This window comes from Lynx canadensis, chromosome B3 (genome assembly GCF_007474595.2).
Source record: "Lynx canadensis isolate LIC74 chromosome B3, mLynCan4.pri.v2, whole genome shotgun sequence".
NCBI classification, from domain to species: domain Eukaryota; kingdom Metazoa; phylum Chordata; class Mammalia; order Carnivora; family Felidae; genus Lynx; species Lynx canadensis.
Window position 1 is genome coordinate 23,493,159 of NC_044308.2, and position 22,331 is coordinate 23,515,489.

The window sequence follows — 22,331 nt, forward strand, 5'->3', positions numbered from 1 at the left end:
ATGGTTATAAGTTCATCACCCGTTTGCACTAATTACCGCCTGGCTGCCTGGGAGCTGCTACTTGCTGTCTCTACCTAGCATCACAAGAGAGTATCATGCTGTATATCACTAGCCTGGGAAAAGGCCAAAATTCAAAATTTGAGCTTCAGTTCTACTGCATATGTATCTTTTTTAGGCCTACATAAAATTTAAAAAAATCATAAGTTGAACCATTATAAGATAGGGACTGTCTGTATTTTCAAATAATGGGTAAAACCCATTAAAATGTCTGAATTTGGGAAATTCAAATAGGATTGTTCTTGCAGACTCCCTTCTAAGTATATGTTCCTTGTGAATGTTTTATAATTCTCATTTAGCCATGGCACTTGGCTAACTCTTTAATTTTTTCAGGGAAGGGAGAGGACCACCACTGATACCACTTTGGGCCTATCTTCAGGTTTATTGTGATGCAAGGGAAATGCTCTCTCTGCTCCCTATGGAAATATAAGGGTTCAATTGTGTCATTTGCTGTGACTTTTGTTTGATACTGCTTAAAAACTATTTTATTCCTAAAATTTTTTTAATTGAGATATAACTGACATACATAGTTATAAGATCTTTAAAGTATAATATCTTTAAAATGATATTTAAAGATGATTTAATATATATATAATATATACACAAATGTATATGTGTATATACACACATAGTTTTATAATTGAAATAATAATTACAGTTACATGTTTTAAATGATATAATATTTTTTCTATATCCATCTTATGTATACACACACCTCATTTTTCCTTATTGAGTCATTTGGGGTTTTTTGTTTTTGAGTCATTTGTTAATGGACATGTGGATTCTTTCCATACATTGGCTATTATGTGTAATGCTGCTGTGAACATTTGTGTACAGCTGCCTTGTCAAGGTAATTTTATTTCCTTTGGATATATACTTAGAAGTGGGATTGCTGGTTGATCTGGTATTTCCATTTTAGTCTCTTGAGAAACCTACATACTGTTTTCCATAGTGGGTATATCAATTTACATTTCTATTAATAGTGTACAAGTGTTTCCCTTTCTCTACATTGTCAACAGCATTTATCTCATGTCTGTTTATAATAGACATCCTAACAATTGTGAGGTAATATCACACTGTGGTTTTGATTTGCATTTCCCTCATGATTTGTGATGTTAAACACTTTCTTATGTACCTGTTAGACATTTGTATCTCTTTGGAATACAGGTCCTTGCCCATTTTTAAATTGGGTTATGTTTTTGGTTTGTTTTGTTATTTAGTTACAGGAGTTCCTTTTATATTTTGGCTATTAACCTCTTATCAGATACGTGGTTTTCAAATATTTTTCTCCCATTATATAGGTTGTCTTTTCATTTTTCTGATGGCCTCCTTTGCTGAGCAGAAGCTGTTTAGTGTGATGTATCCTCACTTATTTATTTTTGCTTTTGGTGTCTCATCCAAAAAGTTATTGCCACGATCAGTGTCAAAGAGTTTATTCCTATGGAGTTTTATGATTTCAGGTCTTACATTCAAGTCTTTAGTACATTTTGAATTGCTGTTTTGAGTATGGTGTAAGATAGGGATCTAATTTTATTTCATTTTATTATTTTTTACATGTGGCTGTCCATGGTTTCCAACACCATTTATTGAATAAACTATCTTTTCCCTGTTGTGTATTCTTGGCTTCTTTGTTGAAAATTAATTGACCAAAGATGCATGGTTTTGTGTCTGGTCTCTGTATATTGTTCTATTTTTTTATGTTTATTTATTTGAGAGAGAGCACAAGTGAGATAGGGGCAGAGAGATAAGAGAGAATCCCAAGAAGTCTCCATTCTGTCAGCACAGGGACTGATGTGGAGCTCAAACTCACAAACTGTGAGATCATGACCTGAACCAAAACCAAGAGTGGGATGCTTTACTGACTGAGCTACCCAGGCACCCCTGTATATTGTTCTCTTGATCTGTGTGTCTGTTTTTATGTCAATACTGTCCTGTTTTGATTATTATAGCTTTGCAATATAGTTTAAAATTAGGAAGTGTGATACCTCTGGCTTTGTTGTTTATCAAGATGCCTTTGGCTATCCAGAGTCTTTTCTGGTTTCATAAAAATTTCATAATTTCCCTACTTTTGTGAAACATTCAATTGGTGTTATTATAGAGATTGCATTTAATCTGTGGATTGATTTGAGTGTATGGACATTTTAACTATTCTTCCAATCCATGAAAACAGAGTATCTTCTCATTTATTTGTTTCATTTTCATTTTCTTTCATTAATGTTGTGCAGTTTTCAGTGAGCAGATTTTCACCTTGTTTCAATTTATTTCCAAGTATTTTATTATTTTTGATGCTATTGTAAATTAGATGATTAATTTCTCCTTTTTAACTTTTTTAAAGTTTATTTATTTTGAGAGAGAGAGAGTGTGAGCAGGGGAGAGGCAGAGAGAGAGAGAGAGAGAGAGAGCGAGGATCCCAAGCGGGCTCTGCACTGCCAGCACAGAGCCTGATGTGGGGATTGAACTCAAACCACAAGATCACAACCTGAGCAGAAACCAAGAGTTGGACACTTAACTGTCTGAACCTCCCAGGTATCTAATTTCTCCTTTTGATAGTTTATTGTCAGTATATAGAAACAGGACTGATTCCTGTATATTGATTTTTGTATCCTGCAATTTTACTGAAATCGTTTACTAGTTTTAAAGGTTTTTTGTTGGATTCTTTGCAATTTTTTATATATAATATCATGTCATCTGCAAATAGTGACAGTTTTCCTTTTTCTTTCTGATCTGTATTCCTTTTATTTATTTTTCTTACCTAATTGCATTGTCTGGGATTTCTAGTACTGTGCTGAATAAAAGTGGCAAGAGTGGCATTTTTGTCTTGTTTCTTAGAGGAAAAGCTTTCTGCTTTTTACTATTGAGTATGATGTTAACTGTGGGTGTGCCATACATGGCTTTTTTTAAATATTGCAATATATTTCCTGTAAACCCACTTTTATGAGAGTTTTTATCATGAAGAGATGATGATTTTTTTTTCAAATGCTTTTCTGCATCTGAGCTGATTCTATGACTTCTTTCTTTCATTTTGTTTTTATGGTATATTTATTGATTTGCAGATGCTGAACCATGCTTGCATCCCTGGAATAAATCTCATTTGATCATGGTCTGTGATTTTTGTAATGTTTTGTTGAATTTGGTTTGCTGATACTTTGTTGAAAAGTTTTACATCTGTATCCATCAGGGATATCAGCCTGTAATTTTCTTGCGTGTCCTTGTGTAGTTGGTATTAGGGTAATGCTGGCCTCATAAAATGAGTTTGGGAGTGTTCCCTTCTCTAGGTTTTGGAAGATTTTAAGAAGGGTTGATATTAGTTCTTACTCAAATGTTTGGTAGAATTTACTAGTGAAGCCATCTGGTCCTGGACTTTTCTTTGTTGGGATGTTTTTGACTACTGATTGAGACTCCTTTTGAGTAATTAATCTTTTCAGATGTTTTCTTTTTCCATGATTCAGTCTTGAAGTTTTATGTTTTTTAGAACTTTGTCTATTTCTTCTAGATTATCCAGTTTGTTGGCATACATTGTTTATAATACTCTTATGATTCTTTGTATTTCTGTGTCTCAGCCATTATGTCTCTTCTTTTATAATTTTATTTATTTGAGTCTGCCTTTTTCTTGGTAAGTCTAGTGGAAGGTTTTTTCTGTTTTGGTTATCTTTCACAAAAACTTGCTCTGAGTTTCACTGGCATTTTCTATTGTCTTTAGTCTCTATGAATTTCTGCTCTGATCTTTTTTATTTCTTTCCTTTTATTAACTTTTGGCCTAGTTTGTTCTTTTCCTTGTTCCTTGAAGTGTAAAGTTTGTTTATTTGAAATCATTTTTTTTTTCTGATTGTAGGTGTTTACCACAATAAATTACCCTCTTAACACTGCTTTTGCTGCATACTTAAGTTTTTTTATGTTGTATTTCCATTTTAGTTTGTCTCAGGATATTTCTTTATTTCTCTTTTGATTTTTTCTTTTGTTTTTTGGATATATTTGTAAATTTTACAGTTTGCTTGTAATTGATTTCTACTTTAATACCATTGTGCTAAGAAAAGCTGTTTAATAGGAGTTCAATCTTCTTAATTATTAAGACTTGTTTTGCAGTCTAGTATCTGTCTCATAGAACAACAATTTGTATTCTGCTGTTTTTGAATAGAATGTTCTGTGTATATCTGTTAAGTATATCTTGTCTAATACATAGTTGAAGTTCAGTGTTTCCTTATTGATTTTCCATCTGAATGATCTAATCATTGTTGAAAGTGTGTTATTGAAGTTCCCTGCTATTTATTGTATTGTGTATTTTTCCTTTTGGATCTGTCAATATTTATATATTTAGGTGTTAATGTTGGGTGTATAAGTATTGACAATTGTCATATCCTCTTTTTTTTTTTTTAATTTTTTTTCAACGTTTTTTATTTATTTTTGGGACAGAGCGAGACAGAGCATGAACGGGGGAGGGGCAGAGAGAGAGGGAGACACAGAATCGGAAACAGGCTCCAGGCTCTGGGCCATCAGCCCAGAGCCCGGCGCGGGGCTCGAACCCATGGACCGTGAGATCGTGACCTGGCTGAAGTCGGACGCTTAACCGACTGCGCCACCCAGGCGCCCCGCAATTGTCATACCCTCTTAATGAGTTGATCCCTTTATCCTTATATAATGACTTTCTATGTCTCTTCTTACAAACTTTGGCTTGAAATATATTTTTTTCTAATATAAGTATAGCTACCCCTTCATTATTTTGGTTTTCACTTGCAGGGACTATCTCTTTCCATTCATTCATTTTCATTCTGTGTGTGTCTTTAAAGCTTACTTGAATCTTTTGTAGGCAATATATAGTTGGGTCTCGTTTGTTTATTTAATTTTATTTTTAATTAAAAAATCAGTTAAGCCACTTTGTCTTTTGATTGGACATATTAATCCATTTGCATTTAATGTACTTATTGAGGGGTGAGTGTGAGCATCGCACTGGGCTCTGTGCTGACAGCTCAGAGCCTAGAGACTGCTTCAGATTTTGTGTCTCCCTCTCTCTCTGTCCCTCCCCAACTCGTGCTCTGTCTCTCTCTCTCAAAAATAAATTAAAATTGGGGCGCCTGGGTGGCGCAGTCGGTTAAGCGTCCGACTTCAGCCAGGTCACGATCTCGCCGTCCATGAGTTCGAGCCCCGCGTCAGGCTCTGGGCTGATGGCTCAGAGCCTGGAGCCTGTTCCCGATTCTGTGTCTCCCTCTCTCTCTGCCCCTCCCCCGTTCATACTCTGTCTCTCTCTGTCCCAAAAATAAATAAAAAAAAGTTGAAAAAAAAATTAAAAAAAAAAATAATAAAATTATAAAAAAACCCACAAAAGGTTAATGTACTTATTGATAGGTTTGGACTTAATGATGCCAATTTAATTGTTTTCTAAATTGTTGTTTTGTAATGCCTTTGTTTCATTTCTCCTCTTTTAATCTATTATTTTGTAATGTGATAATTTTTTATAGCAGCATGCTTGACACCTTTCTTTTTGTCTTATGTGTATCTAGTATAGACTTGTCCTTTGTGGTTACCATGAGGATTACATAAAATGTCTTTTATGTACAGCAGTCTATTTTAAGCTAATAACTTTAAATGTATACTAATGTGCCCCTAACACAACATATTACGTTTTTGATGTCACAGTTGGCATCTTTTTTGCATTGTCTATCCATCAACAAATAATTGTTATTATAGTTGTTTAATTGTTTCTTTTAATCTTTATTGTAGTTATAAGTGATTTACTCATTACTATTACAACCTTAAGACTATTCTCAATTTATATTTTCATGTTTACTAGTAATTTTTATACTTTAATATGGTTTCTTATGATTAATTAATATCCTTTTGGTTTCAGCCTGAAGAACACCCTTGAACTTTTATTATAGGGCTGTTCTGGTGGTGATAAACTCTTTGATCTTTTGTTTTCCTGGAAAGTTCTTAATCTCTTTTAATTCTGAGGTCTGAGGAACTACTTTGCTGGGCAGAGTATTCTTGCTTTGTTTTTTTGTTGTTGTTGTTTTTTTTTTTTTTAAGCAGTTTGAATATATCCTTATACTCTCTCTTGTCAGTAAGGTTTCTGTTGAAAGATTTATTGATAGTCTTATGGAGGTTGCCTTGTATGTAACAAGTTCCTTTCTCTTGCTGCTTTTAAGATTTTATTCCTAGTCTTTGAAAATGTAATTAGAATGTGTTTTTTATGAATCATTTTGGGTTTCTCTTATGTAGTATTTTCTGGAATTTGTGGATCTGGATATCTGTTTCTTTCCCCATTTTAGGGAAGTTTTCAAGCATTATTTCTTTGAAAAAGCCTTCTGATCCTTGTTTCTATCTCTTCTTTTTCTGAGACATCTATAATGTGTATTATTGGTCACATTGCTGGTGTTTCCTAAGTCCGTTAAGCTATCTTCACTTTTTCAATAATTTTCTACTCTGACCGGATAAATTACCGTTTCCTCAATTTTGCTAATTTTTCTTTCACTTGTTTTAGTCTACTTTTAGACCCTTCTATATGTAGTTTTTTAGTTTAGTTATTGTATTCTTTAGCTTTGTGAATTTAGTTTGCTACTTTTTTGTTTACAGTTTTTGAGGTATACCTACATACAATGTTACATTAGTTTTAGATGTACAACAGAGTGATTTGACAATGCTGTACATTATGTCGTGCTCACTACAGGAAGTGTAGTTAACTATCTATCACCATACAAAATTATTGCAAGATTATTGACTATGTATTTCCTATGCTGTACTTTTACTAGTGACTTATTTTATAACTGAATATTTGTACCTCTTAATCTCTTTAACCTGTTTAGCTCATCCCCCAACCCTCTCCTCTGGCAATCATCAGTTGTCTGTATTTATGAGACTATTTCTGTCTATGTGTGTGGGGTGTGTGTGTATGTGTGTTCATTTCTTTTGCTTTTTGGATCACACATATAAGTGAAATCATATGGTATTTTTCTTCCTTTGATTTATTTCACTTATAATACCCTCTAGGTACATCTGTGTTGTTGTGAATGGCTAGATTTCATTCTTTTTTACAACTGAGTAACATTCTATTGTATATGCATGACACATCATCGTTATCCATTAATCTGCTTGATACATTAAAGAAAAAAAATTAGGGGCCTCTGGCTGGCTCAGTCAGTAGAGAGTGAGACTACCGATCTCAGGTTGTAGGTGCAAACCACACATTAGGTGTAGAGATTACTTAAGAATAAAATCTTTTAAAAATTTTTACTATCTCTGTTGAAATTTTCACTTTGTTTATGCATTGCTCTCCTGACCTTGGTGAATATGTCTGTGATCATTATTTTGAACTCTCTTAGCAGATAAATAACTTACCTTTTAATTAGATTTGTTAACATTAATTAGATTTATTAGACAGAATAGTCTTTTCTAGATGAACCTCATTGATTAATTCAGCCTAAGTTCCTAGTTATCTTTCAAAGCTTTGTGATGTCCAAGCCTTCTTTGTGGCTCTCATTAGTCGTGGATGTAGCAAGACTCATCAGTGTCTGTACCAAAGGGGAGGATCACAATCAGCACCTAATTACAGGCTGATTAGAACCTTGCATCTTAGGCAGCAGGTGTGAAACTATATAGTTAAACAACTTCCAGAGGTTAACCTGTGATATGGACTTTTTTGTCTGTTCCCTTGGATGTGGGCCTGGATATGTGGCCATTGGAGTGTGCTCCTAAACCATTAAAAACTACTTTGCAAAGTCCTGTGGAACTTGTGAATGCAAGCCCTCTTGGCTGTTAGAGCCAGGTGATCTTGCGGCCTGTCCCTCAGGTGACTGCTACAAAAACTGGGGCACCAGATATCTGTAGAAAGTTCTTCCAGGGATATAATGGTAATTTGGTTTTATTATTGGAGTGGGATAAAGGGAGAAGGTGTGAGACATGTCCACCCACTTCCTTGTCCTCTGTGGAAGATTTCAGCCAGATCCTAGATATTTGCCAGATTAGAAGCCTGGCCCTCAGGCAGCAACTTTTATAGTATTCAGATAAACCTCTTATGGGAAAGCTAGGGAAATGGGCAATTTTATTTTCTCCTTATGAACTGATCTCTGATGGGATAGCCTCTTAGAAATTGCTTATTTGTTTGCTACAGGCCTGTGGGACTTGTGAATGGAAGCCCTTTTAGCTATGGAGTCAGACTGACCCTTCCTCAGTTCACAGCTATGAAAGCTCACTAGACTAGTGAGAGGAGGCAGTGGTGTCTACTTCCCAGTCTGTGGGAAAGATGATGGCCAACCCCTAGAGCATACTAAATTAGATGACTGGCCTTTAGGCAGCAGCTTTCAAATAATGCAGGGAAGTCTTTTTTCAGAGAAAAACTGTGAGATGGGCAATTTCACCTGTTCTCTCCTGGGCTGATTCCTGGATTGATAGCCCTGATGAATGCTTTGCATGCCTGGTAAGAATTACTTCTTTGTTTGCTATACTCTTGTGAGGTTTTTGGATGCAAGCTTCCTTGGCTTTTAGAGCTAGGGGTTTTGTAAACCCAACCCTCTCTCTGGTGGGAGTCTTAAAAGTTGGGGTGCTAGATATAAGGTTCAAGCCCTTTGCTATTCAGGAAGAAGCTAGAAGTTGGGGGTTGCTTAATGATTGATTGTGTAGTGTTATCCTTGGGGTTTGTTTATGGTGATAGTGTGTCTCCGCCTGTACTGTTTCCGTGTGGTGAGTTTCTCATTTGTCCAACGTGTAGGAGTAGCTAGCTAGTTTCTAGATCTCTTTCAGAGGAAATTGCCCAATATATAGCTATACATTCAGTCTGTCTGAGAAAGGAGATAAGCTCAGGAGTCTCCTGAGTCACAATCTTGACTGGTTCTCAATAGTTTGAATTGTGGTTCTCAGTCAACATTTTTGCCTTTGCTCTAACATTATTTTTTTCCAAATTCAAAGTATTTTCTTCAATAGTGTTTTTAATAACGCAAGTTTATTTGACCTTGGTAAAATGCCTTACTTTAATGACAGTAAAAATATTTACTTCTGCCAGATCTTTTCCTCAGGTGTGAAATCATTATTCAGGAGTTGTATTTTAGTTCTTTGTGGACTTAGTCTTTCATATAAGGATTGCTTAACTTTAAAACAGAACTAAATTAAGAACATATAATAGTGGAATATCAGAGAAAATTTCATTAGCTACACAAATACATATGTCCTTCACTGTTTTTTTTTCTTTAAATATATTTTAGTTTATTGATTTCCAATTTTTATTATGGTTATTAAACATATTCTCTATTAGTTGAATGATTTTTGAGACCTGGTTTTGGCCTAATATGTGGTTGATCTTGGTAAATATACCATAGAAAATTTGAACAAAGTACAGCTGTTCTAAAATCCTTGGCTATAGTGTTTTATAAATGTCCATTAGGAGAGGGTTGGTGGTGTTCACATCTTCCATCACTGATATTTTATCTTGTACTATAAATTACTGAAATAGTTGAAGTTAAATTCATCAGTTATGATTGTGAATTTGTGTTCTACTTCATTTCTTTTGGTTTCATTTCACATAATTTGAAACTTTTATTGGTCACAAACATTCATGATTATTAATGTATTCCTTATAATTTGACCCTCTTATATTATAAAATGTCTCTATCTCTGGTAACATAGTCTTGAAATTTATCTGAAATCAATACAGCCACTCTAGCCTTCTTATGCTTCCTGTTTGTATGGAAATCTTATCTTTTTTTTTTTAGCCTGTATGTTTATATGTAAAGCTTTGTCATTTTAGATGGCATATAGTTGGTATATGTTTTAAGCTTTAGCAGTTGGATTAGTTATTAAATTTACATTTAATTTTTGAAACAATAGATTAATATCTACCATTTTTATCATTTATTTTTAAGTCTGAACTCTCCTGCATTGTCTCTCTCCTGTTTGTTTTTGTTGTTGTTGTTGTTCTTTTGTTTCCTCTTTCCTACGTTCTTTGGTTTGAATTTCTTTTTTCAGAATTCCATCTTCTTTTACCTTTTTAACTCTACCTCTTTATCTATTTTAGGGAGTATTCTAATGATTAAGATATAGATATTTAATTGTTTGCAATATTTTGAGACTAAATCTTATATCACTTTACAAAACACAAGAATCTTGCAACCATATATGTCCATATTCCTAGTCTCTGACCCTTTTTATGCTAGTTGTCAGATATCACATGCACCATTAATCCTACAGCCAATGGTAAAATTGTTCTAAGTAGGTATATTTTTGAAAACATCATTTTCAAACAAAATTCAAAACATTTTCAAAACAAAAATTCTATTTATTAACCAGTTCCAGTGGTCTTCTATCCTGAAGATCCATGTTGCCTGCTGTTATTACTATCTGCCTTCCCAATGAACTTTCTTTAGCACTAGCACTACTGGTGATAATTTTTCTCTCTTTTCTTCTATCTCATAGGTTTCTTCTATCTGAGAATGTCTTTATTTAGCATTAAAATTTTTTTTTAAGTTTGTTTAGTTTTGAGAGAGAGACAGTGAGCAGGGAGGGGCAGAGAGAGGGGGAAACACAGAATCTGAAGCAGGCTCCAGGCTCTGCACTCTCAGCACAGAGCCCAATGCAGGGCTTGAACTCAAGAACTGGAAGATCATAACCTGAACCGAAGTTGGATGCTCAATTGACTGAACCACCCAGGTGCCCCTTTATTTAGCATTTTTAAAGCATTCTTTAGTGAGGTATATTGTTACTGAATATAGAATTATGGTTTTACTTTTTTATCCCTAGAATTTTAAAGATAATTTTTTTTTAATTTTTTTTTCAACGTTTATTTATTTTTGGGACAGAGAGAAACAGAGCATGAACAGGGGAGGGGCAGAGAGAGAGGAAGACACAGAATCTGAAACAGTCTCCAGGCTCCCAGCCATCAGCCCAGAGCCTGACGCGGGGCTCGAACTCACGGACCGCGATATCGTGACCTGGCTGAACTCGGACGCTTAACCGACTGCGCCACCCAGGCGCCCCTAAAGATAATATTAAAGACAATATTGCATATTTTTTAAATTTTTTATTTATTTGTTTTTTAACATTCACTTTTGAGAGAGAGAGAGACAGAGCATGTGTGGGGGAGGGGCAGAGAGAGAGTCCAGTTGCAGAATTGAAAGCAGACTCCAGGCTCTGAGCTGTCAGCACAGAGCCCAACATGGGGCTCAAACCCATGAACTGTGAGGTCATGACCTGATCCAAAGTCAGACCCTTAACCAACTGAGCCATGCAGGCACCCCTGTTTTTTTTAATGTTTGTGTATTTTTGAGAGAGAGAAAGAGAGTGAGCATAGGTGGGGGAGGGGCAGACAGAGGAAGACACAGAATATGAAGCGGGGTCCAGGCTCTGAGCTTTCAGTGTGGAGCCGGCTGATGGGCTCAAACTCACAAACTGTGAGATCATGACCTGAGCTGAAGTCAGATGCTTAACCAATGAGCCACCTAGGTGCCCGTTGCATAATTTTTTCATTGAATATAACCACTTTCTTTGGATTGCAGAAACAAAACTTTGGCTAACAAAGCAGGATTTGATACTTTAACAAAGGTTATTTCTGAAGAGCTCTTAACACTTTTACTTGTCTTCCTCTCTGTTTCTCTTTCACAGTTTTGATAAAATGAGCTCCTTTGGCAGGGAATATATATATATATATATGTATATATATATATATATATATATATATATATTCTTGTCTTATACACAACGTTTTATATAATCATACCATGTTTTTCAATGACTGGTTTAGCTTTCATATTTACAGTGAAAAAGTAAGAGAGTGTGTGGATGATTATGTTAAGGAGAAAAACCAAGAGAAAGTGATTAGGGTGAATTGATGATAGAAATATCATTTCATTTAATTAATTGGTAACCCTACCATTATGGTCAGAGAATAGAAATATGGAATATTTTGTGTAGTGTACACTATTATTAACATTTTATGTGACTTCTCTTACTGTAGAATTAATCTACTCTTGAAATACCATCTTTTTATTGAAGATAAGTGGGACATAGGCATGTTACAACTTATGAATTTGGGAAATATAAAATTTTATTTGAATGGCATTTTTTTGTCACTTTGGCATGACTCCCACATGTCAACCCCATGACAATCATTCAAGAAAGTAAAGCTGTTGCAGTTTTTGCCATGCATACCATCAAAACATATGATTATTCTATGATGTTATGAGAAATTTAGAAATAAAATTCCAGTGGACATGTAAGATAAATATTCCATGTTTTTGTGGAAACACATGCTCAGGCTTGAGAAACACTATGATGTTGTTACGTCTTATGTTAATGATTCTTAAATTCTGCCCAATTCTACTTTTATCTCTCATCCATCTATCTACCTATCAATTTATTTTCCATAATCTGTCTGTAGTATATCTCAACCTATCAATACTCTATCATCCATCTTACTCCATCTTACTTATTTACCTATCATCTATCTATGTATCTGCCTGTCTATATATCTTTTTTTAAATGTTTATTTATTTTGAGAGAGAGACAGAGAGATAGTGTGAGTGGTGGAGGGGCAGAGAGAGAGGGAGACACAGAATCCAGGCTCTAAGTTGTCAGCACAGAGCCTGATCCAGGGATCTAACTCATGAACTGTGAGATGCTAACCTGAGCTGAAGTCAGACACTCAACCCACTGAGCCACCTGGGCACCCCTGCCTGTCTATGTATCTAATGACAGGATGGATATATAGTTATAAGAGGCAGAAGAACATAGAAATGGAGGACCAAGGGAGTTACTTTGCATGTGTGTGGACAGTGGTAACAGTGGTCTCTTTGGTGATGATTTATAGAAAGAGAAAGCAAAAAGAGAGCATGACTACTGAGGGCCATTAAGTCAGAGACCTATCCAGAAAGAATTCTGGCCTTATTACTATACTTGATTTCAGAAAATCAGAAGAAAGCTTCCTCATCCTATAAGCTGGAAATGGGAAAATTTAAACTAAATATAATGACTCTGCTTTTCCAGCCTTCCATATTTTAATAATCAAGTTTTAATTACTTGGAATTATTGCCTCAGTCTGTATTATACTAGACCATGAATTGGCAAATCTTTTCTGTAAAGGAGCAAATGACGGTTTTACTTTTTCAGGCTGTATAATCTCTGTTGCAATTAATCCATCCTGCTGTTGTAGTATGAAAGCAGATAAACACAGTGTGTAATTGAATAAGTGTTGCCGTATTCCAGTAAAACTGTTTACAACAGCAGCCTATGGGCTTGAATTACCAATTCCTGAACAATAGCATTGGTTAAACAAGAACCTGAACTATGATCAGAGTAACTCAGACACATAGTAAAAATATCTAAGAATTACTTCTCCATTTTATTTTCATTAAAATTATTTTCCCTCCTTTGCCATATTCCCTTCACAAGAGAGTCCTATGAGTGCTACATTCCACCATAATCTAAACAATGTAAAACCAGCACTGTATAAAGAATTAGAGTGACATGAACTCCTTTCCTGTTATAACCAATAAATTATGTTTCAAAATTGAATGTATTTCTCTCATATTCCATCTGTAAGGTTGCCAAGGAATTTGTGACCAAAATCTTGCCTGATTTCTTTTCTCCTTCAGCATAGTTTGAATCAAAATGGTATCTCTGAGCTTCCTTCATTGTATCCAGCCTCCTTATGCAATGACTTTAGTCTATTCTGATTTCATCTGAGCAGTTGTAATTGTTTCAGCATCCCAGAACAGTATTCATATATTCTAAATCTATTATTTAACCTAGTTTATAAAAACTTGAAATAGTCAACAGTACACGTTTTCCAAGTTTACTCTTGTTTTCTCATGTTAATTGCATGGAGGGGTTAGATGAGAAAAAGTCTCTAAAATCTGGTAACTTAAAATTATAGTTGGGCTATTTCTGTTTTTGAAGTCAAATAAAATATATATTTACTTAAAATTTATATGACCAATTTTGTGTTAATATTCTATGAAAGCCTCACTCAGATAAGCATCCCAGTACATAATTGGGATATAGATAGGAATAATTCAGAAAAGATAAGCATTGTGAATGGCCAAGAGCATATAATATGCTCAACCATACCAATCTTTATAACATATATGAAGTAATTATAAAGTATTATAAATATATAATAAAATTAAATGTATTTTTGCACATACACACACACACACACACCCATAATGCAATAAGTCAACAATTGTCTTTTTTCACCTATCAGATTAAAAGTTATATCTGTTAACCAACCATGGAAAATTTGGCAGTCCTGGTGTTTTATAATCTTTCCAGAAGACAGTGGAAAATAGATGGAAATTAGCACATTTTGACTAACAATTTTATTTTTAAAAATTTCCTTAAGTGTTCAAAGATGTATGTAAACTCAAGGATAATCATTACAGCCTTAGTTGTACTTGTAAAATTGTTAGTAACCTGTTTATCTAAAGTCATGATTTTAAGTAAATTAATGTTGATACATTTATTCAACTTGTTTATATTCTATTCTATCTGGTAATGTATGTTTAAATTAATTGGTGTGAAAACCCAGGCTTTATATACCCATTATTGAGTACCAAGTATGTTTGAGGCAATAACATTGTATTTCATTCTTGTAAAATGATATACAAATGTGATTGTGCAGATACGGTCAATAAACCAATTTTATAGGAAGAATATTTTAAAATGTTGATAATGAGTTCTGGTCATTATTTTGCTATTTCATTTTTGTGTTTGTGTGTGTGTGTGTGTGTGTGGTTTCAAATACATGTATTTCAACTACAAATAGCATTTATTGAGTTGTTAGTGTAGGTACCAAATGCCAAGATAAATGCTTTCATGAACTATCTCAATGCTAATAGTAATTGTACAGATATTTATTACTTTTTAAAAAATAAAATAGAAACAGTCTGTGCTAGAAACTGAGGCTGATTGTGTAAATAGGCTGTGTTTGATTATGTGATTCATACTATTACTTTCAACTTAAAAAAACCCCACAACCCTATGGTATAACAGCCATTGGAAGATAATTAAAAATGCTTGTATTTTGCCTAATCCATTGAGTAAAACAATGTTTTGGGGAAGAATGCATATTTCTGAGGTTATATTCATTTTCCCTGTGTTTTTAAGGTCAGAGCCATAAGAATTTTCCAGTGCAATTCCTCATGCTAAAAAGTATAAGTATTGAGATATTGTAAGAATAGGAGAAAATTATGCCAAGATATTGGTTTGTGGAAAATTCCATGGTGTAAAGCTACAGACAATGATCTCTGGAAATATGGGGAGGCAGTGCTTAGGAGATGGGATACTGTCTTCCTCAGCAGAAACCACTTCATAGATAGAGCTCTGGGATCCCATGGGAGCGCAGTTCAAAGTACAAACCAATGGCCAACAGGAAGAGTGTCACTAAATGGAAGAAACCACCTTTGGAAGAGATATAATGATAGGCAATATCCAAACATAAATACTGCAGATAGTAGGGGGAAAGCCAGTGAGGATCTCAGAGTGAAGAAACAATCCCCCACTGATAGAAACTTAAATGTTATAATCTCATATTGGAATATTTTGTGTGTGTAATTTATGACCATATAGTCTGGATTCTGAACTATCTCCTTTGACTATATGTTTCATAATCAGTTCACTTTCCCCCAGTTATCTCCATTCATTCTAACCCTTTTCTAAAGTGCACACTTCGTGTTTTGCAAGTATAATTAATTATCAACTCATAGCTAATAGCTAAAATGTTGGCCAAAATAATAAAGAGAATTGTGACAAATTCTGCCTGACTATGCCACAACAGTGGCTAGATTATGTTTAGAAAAATTGGTTTATAGTTTCTAACGTTGCCTTTTTATCTTCTGGTATTTTGAGGGGAAATGGACTACTTAAGATACTCCCAGTTGGTGCTCTGGAACATCGTGGAAACCGAAGGAGGAGTAGAAGTACAGAAGGAGAAAGCTTTCATAGATGGGTAAGGCTGCGTCTGTTGAAGAGGACTGTTGGACACTGAGCAGTGAACCATCTCTGGTTTTGACTGATAAAATTCAGAGATGTGTGAACATGTAAAATCTCTTTAAGAATGAAAAGAACTGGTTAATAATAATGATGTTTATAACATTAATCTGTGAATGAACGAGTGAATGAATGGATAAGTAGTGTAGAAACTGAAGTCCCATTAGACATAAAGTTGTAATAAATGTGGTAGAAATGATATAAAATATTTGGGAATGATCATAATAATTGTTTCAACCAGGAAACATCAAAGGATGCTAAAACTTCTTGGAGAAAGTTTGAGGAGAAACAAGATACTTTTATAGATTGTTATTATCTCCTCCATGATATACTTATTATTTACAAAGAGAAGATAACTTAGTGGTGGAGAACCTGGTAGACACTACCTGACTTAAGTAAGAGATAAAAGATAATACCATCAGTGATGGAATCATCTGGCATCACTATAGGAAGCACCTAGAAGAACCTGGCCTTATTTCTGTAGTATCTCAGACAAAAGTGAATAAATGTGAATCAACTCTGGAGAAAATATTAGATTCAGCTGGCATGACATTATACAAAACAAAAAACGCCTCCACAAAAACACTGGGATTTAGTCTTTAAACATAATATCACTGAGGAAGTATTCTAGATTAAGTTAGACTAAATAGATATGAAAACTGAATACAATATTGATTCAGGATTTCTATAAAAGACATTAAAGGGAAAACGAAAAATTCTAAAAAAGTTCATAAATAAATTATAGTATTATATAAGGCAGATATTAATTACCAACTTTGATAACAATACTGTAGCTATGTAGTAGAAAATCCTTGTTTTGAAGAAATTAAAATGATTTAGGGGGTAAAAGAGAATCATAGCTTGCAATGTATTTGGTTCAAATGCAGGTGCATACAGGTATTACTTAGCACAGTTCAGCCATGTTGATCAGGTATCAGATCCCCATTCCTTTTTTATGGATGAGCAATATCCCATTGGATATATTGGATATATCAGATTTTGCTTATCTATTTATCATTTAGTGGATATTTGCATTTTCACTTTTTGTTTATTATGAACAACTTTGCTATGAACATTTATATAGAGGCTTTTGTATATACATATTTTTTTAAATTATTTTTTAGGGGTGAGAATATGGTAAATCTATGTTACTATTTTGAGGAATTGCCTGACCAGGACCTTTAGTATCATATTTGTTGCATCTGTGCACAGTTAATATTCTGTTGAATATTGGTGGAAATTCTTATTGTAGACATAATTAATTAAATTGAATAAGTGTGATATACACAGTTGAAGTCTATTTCCTCACACCTTGTTGATTCAATGGGTGTATATGTTTTTCATCGTTGCACATTTTTGCTTTTGTATTCTCAGGTTTAAATGTTATGGAATCAATGTAGGTTTGAATAAAAAGCATTTCCTTGCCTTATAACATTAAGATATAGAACAGGTATCTAGAAAAAATGAATTAAATAATACTCAAGGATAGTAGGGATTGTTCAGAAGAGTAGAATTTTGCCACAGAAATTATACTGGTTTTCTTCATAATATTCATGTAGATCTGCAATGAAAAACTTCCTCTTGTGGGCTTCATGGTTAATGTGGTGCATCAACCAAGTGGTTCAGTATGTTTTAGGGTTATTTTATGTTACATTATGTATGTTTTTTAGTGTGATTTCATGAATGACTTCAGGGTCTATCCCTTCTCACAAGCAGCAAGTGAAAAGTGTCCTTTTGAATGATAATGCTTGGATTGTACATTCATACATTGTGAAAAATCTGAAGAAAATGAAAAACAAAGTCACTGTTGGTGAAGAGTACACTGTTTCTTTTCTAAACAAACGAGGGTGGTCTTCTACTTATTATTTTAGAGCTAGCCTGCAATTCGATGTGTTTGAATAATACCACTCTTGTATGTATTAAACATTTAATCTACGAATATCTTGTTCGTTGGTTAAATGGTGTTCCTGTGCATATGTGCCTGCTAATAAATATACAGGTTTAATACACAGGAGTGTGCAGGGGGTATTATGAACACTAGTCCCAGTGTTCTGTCCCAGACTGTTTTCAAGTTTATATTTCTATTTGTTAGATAATTTATTTTTATTTTACCTACATTAAATTTCATTTTTTGTCATGTGCAGTTATATGGGTTGTGACAAATGAATAGTATATAAAACACCATAATTTTGATATGGAGGGGTTCCATTGCCCCTAAAATCCTCTTTGTCGACACTCTGTAGTCAACCCTCATTCGACTCCATCATCTCTTACAACACTGTTTTTATAGTTTTGCCTTTAACAAAATGTCACTCAAGTAGAATCAAACAGGGACACCTCGGTGGCCTAGTCGGGTAAGCATCTGACTTCAGTTCAGGTCATGATCTTGGGGTCTGTGAGTTCAAGCCCTGCATCAGGCTCTGTGCTAACAGCTCAGAGCCTGGAGCCTGCTTCGGATTCTATCCCTCTCTCTGACCCTCCCCTGTTCTTGCCTCTGTCTCTCTCTGTCTTTCCCTCAAAAGTAAATAAACATTAAAAAAATGTTTTTAATTAAATGGAATGAAACGTATAGCCTCTGAAGTCCAGCTCCTGTTCCTAACACTTCGAGTTCCCCAGTTCACTTGAATTTATCCTTCAAAGACCTCTGCTAGCCTATCCATGAATTCCCAGGATTGCATTCTCTGTTAAATAAGGATCAGCCGTGCTTATTCCATATTAGTCCTCTTATGTCTTGCCTTTATGATGTTCTTTTCCATTTGTTTTTTATAATTTCCATTATCTTATGAAATTTTCCATCTGTTATTTTTATTCTTACCATTGTTTCATCAGTTTTTATGTTGTTTGTAATAGATTTTCAAAGTTCTTATCTATTACTTCCCAAATATAAGGCTCACAACACCCTTGTCGTGTGCTTTTCATTTTACCCACCAAAGAGCATTTTCATCAAGTCTATATTTGGTAGAATATAATTTTAGAATTTCTCAAAGAGAAAATTGCCGTGGCACTAATTTCCATAGTAGAGAGGATTGTTGACTATTTACAGAGTGAATAATTCAAAGAGGAAATAAATGAAGAAATGAGATGGCAAAGATGGCAAAGGACCAAGCAGCTGTGATTTATGTGGCAAGTGTTAGAAGTGTGGGGATGCATGTATGGTGATCACTACAGAATCAATGAATTTCATGTATTTTATGATCTTATTTATATTATTTGTGGTGTTTTGCTGCAGGTCAAAGACTGGAACAACTTACCATACTTCAGGGAAAAGAGATGAACAGCTATTCTGATGCTTTTGAAATCACACAGGATTTGTGGCCAGTGATGTCAGAAATTCGGGATTCTAGGCTCATTATTTCAGAGACCCAAGGTAGAATATTTTTATAATAGGTTTCTCCCCCACAAGTGCCTAGTTTCTTAAATATTCATTATTATTAATTTCCTTCATTAAGTAAAAAAAATCTCTTTGAAGTAACCTGAATAATCTCAGGGAATCATTGATATATATGCTAATTATCTTGTAGAGATAATTAAATGTGCCAAAATATTTATTTATCTTTTTATTACTGGAAAATCAAGAGTATTTTCCAAATGTTTCTACTCATATTCTACTATAATCACACCTTTTTTGCTACCACATTTGTAAGTACTTCCCCATTACTCCTTGAAATTTCAGTTGACAATTTTTTAATTTTCCCAATAGATTTTATGTAATTTTATTAGAAAAATATGCTTTTTTTGCCCTATGTACCTTAGAGTTCCATTATTTAGATACTAAATAAACTATCCATTACACATTTACTTTATAATTCAGTAGATAAGACTGAAGAAAATAAGCCTGGCTATGGAAATGCTTATTTGTTTGGGAGGATGTTTGTCTGGATCAATGATGAGCACAATTGTCTGAGGATGCTGAGGGACTCATTCCAGATGTCAATCTGAGGTCCAGATGAGTGGCCCTCTAATAGGACAAATAAGACTCTCAGAGCCTGGCTGTATTTGATGATCCTAAGTGACAACACAATACCACTGTGAGCATGCCTTTTATTTCTTTTGGTGCAAGGCATTAGCCTTCTATCTCATGAAGCAGTATGAAACTTTAGATATACTGTATGACCCAAAACTTGCTTCATTTTGTTCACTTTGAATGGAGAGTTGTACGTAGGTATTAGTATATAGGAAATATGTTCTTAAGTAATAAATGAGGAAACAAAAGAAAGGTTGAATTAAGAGGTCAAGCAACTGTGATGAGTACTGAAAGTTTCACTAGTGTTGGCTGAAAGAAGGGAACACTGCATACCTATATTAAATATTGACAATGGAATCAATTTTAGTGTTTGTTATTTTTCACTGTAGAAATTTTTCAGAGACTGTGTCTTTGCTTTTCTTTCTGTCATGTTTTTCTGAGTTAGACGGGGTGGAATGAAGTCCTCCACTTCTAAGAAGAGCAGTGAGTAACTATACCAGCTTTCTTTAAATTCATATGTCATGTGATCTGTGCCATACCCTAAGGTCTCTGTGTTCATCTTTTCAATGACTTTCTGGAGAATATCTTCATTATGTGTCCTTTTATTTGGTGAGTGTATCCACCCTCATTTCCAAATTGTAAATTTTACTTTATCAGAGTTTTGTGTGGATTAACAAATGAAGAACTTTGGAAAATTGTTTATTTGTTTTGTTTTGTATTGCAGTGAAATACTATTTTATGAATTAAGGTATGCTTGGAAGTTCCCTTGAAATTACGATGGTTTTGTAATGTTGACCCCATGATTAAGATTATCATAGTCAGATCATTTTGGTCAGATTTATAAGATCATTATGGATCATTATTGCTACTTTTTTCATCATTGAGATTTTACATTAATTAGATATTTTTGATGTGGACAATTATATGCTAAGTTTTATGAGCTCTTTCTAAGGCCTTCATTTAAATGATAAATACCCGAACACAATAAAGTTTTTCTAAAACACAAAACAGTTCAATTTTCCATATAATATTTGTCTCATAAAAGATATTAGGTTGAATTAATCAGGTGGATAGATAATGAAATTTCATATATTAAATTATTAATCATTATTTTCTGTTAAATTTGAAACATCCATCAATAAGGGAAATAGTCTGTATCTTCCTTGGCATGATTGCATAGAAGGTTTTACGTTACCTTGAGCTTGGTGTTCATACTTTGGGAATAGGTAAATGGTTTTTTTCTTGATAAAGTTCTTGTCATACATTGTTTCAATGAGAAATTGTTTTTGTGTTCTCTTTATGCTTATATATGTGTTTATGTATGTATGTATTTTAATGTGTGTATTTATTTCTCCAGAATCTAGCAAGACAATTCAAATGAACTCAATAATAATGAATAAAATAGCCATGAACACTAATAATTGTAAAATCAGAAAATAAAAAAGCCCTACCAGATACTGAAATGGACTCTAAAACTTCCATTATTAAAAAAAAAAATTGAGAAAAAAATTGAGAATGAATGTAAATGAAAGGAATACTAGCACATAATTTGGTCTAATAAATATCCTACAAATACCCACTTTTAGATTTTACTATCTGTATATTTATATAATACTTACATTAATGTATGTTTGCAGTGCATAGCTGCTATCTCCAGGTACCGAAGTATATCAACATATAATATTTGTGCTGTTAAGGGTAGGTATTAAATGTGTGCTACCCAATGTGTTTTTTTCTAAGTACTTTCTTCCAAGACTGGGAACAAGACAACAATGTCCTCTCCCATCACTTCTATTTATATTGTTCTGTACAGTAATGACCATGAAACAGGGCAAGAAATGTAAATAAAGGCATAAAGATCACAAAGTAAGAAACAAAGATTTCTTTGCAGAAAACTCAATTACTTATGTTAGAAAATCCCAAAGAGCCTACAATAACACTCCCAGAACTGAAAACTTAGTTTAGCAAGGCCAATATACAAGTCAATTATATTACTATATAATAGCAACAAACAATTGGACTTTGAGATAAATCCCATTTATAATAGCACAAAAAATGAGGGACTTCTGTAATGCAATAAAATATGTACAATATCTTTGCAAAACACTGATCAAGTTATCAAAGGAGACCTAAATAAAAGTAGAGATATATTCTGTTTATGGGTCAGAAGTTTCAAAATAGTGGAACTGTCAGTTACCCCAATTTCATTTGTAGATTCAATATAATCCAAATAAAAAATATTGCAATTTCTTTGTAGATATCAACAAGGTCATTCTAAAATTAATGTCAAAGGTAAAACAACTATAATAGCAAAAGATATTCTGAAAAACTTATAAAGTCAGAGACT

General features: G+C 33.8%; 1 long non-coding RNA gene and 1 other non-coding gene across 2 annotated transcripts; both read left to right on the plus strand.

Moving 5' to 3' along the window:
- The first annotated feature begins 15,774 nt into the window (after positions 1-15,774).
- LOC115515611 lies at positions 15,775-20,802 on the plus strand. Its single transcript, XR_003969347.1, has 3 exons — positions 15,775-15,979; positions 19,250-19,387; positions 20,430-20,802. It is a non-coding gene; the product is annotated as an uncharacterized LOC115515611 (long non-coding RNA).
- On the plus strand, positions 19,898-19,964 carry LOC115517540. Its single transcript, XR_003969979.1, has one exon. It is a non-coding gene; the product is annotated as a small nucleolar RNA SNORD109A (small nucleolar RNA).
- Positions 20,803-22,331: the final 1,529 nt, after the last annotated feature.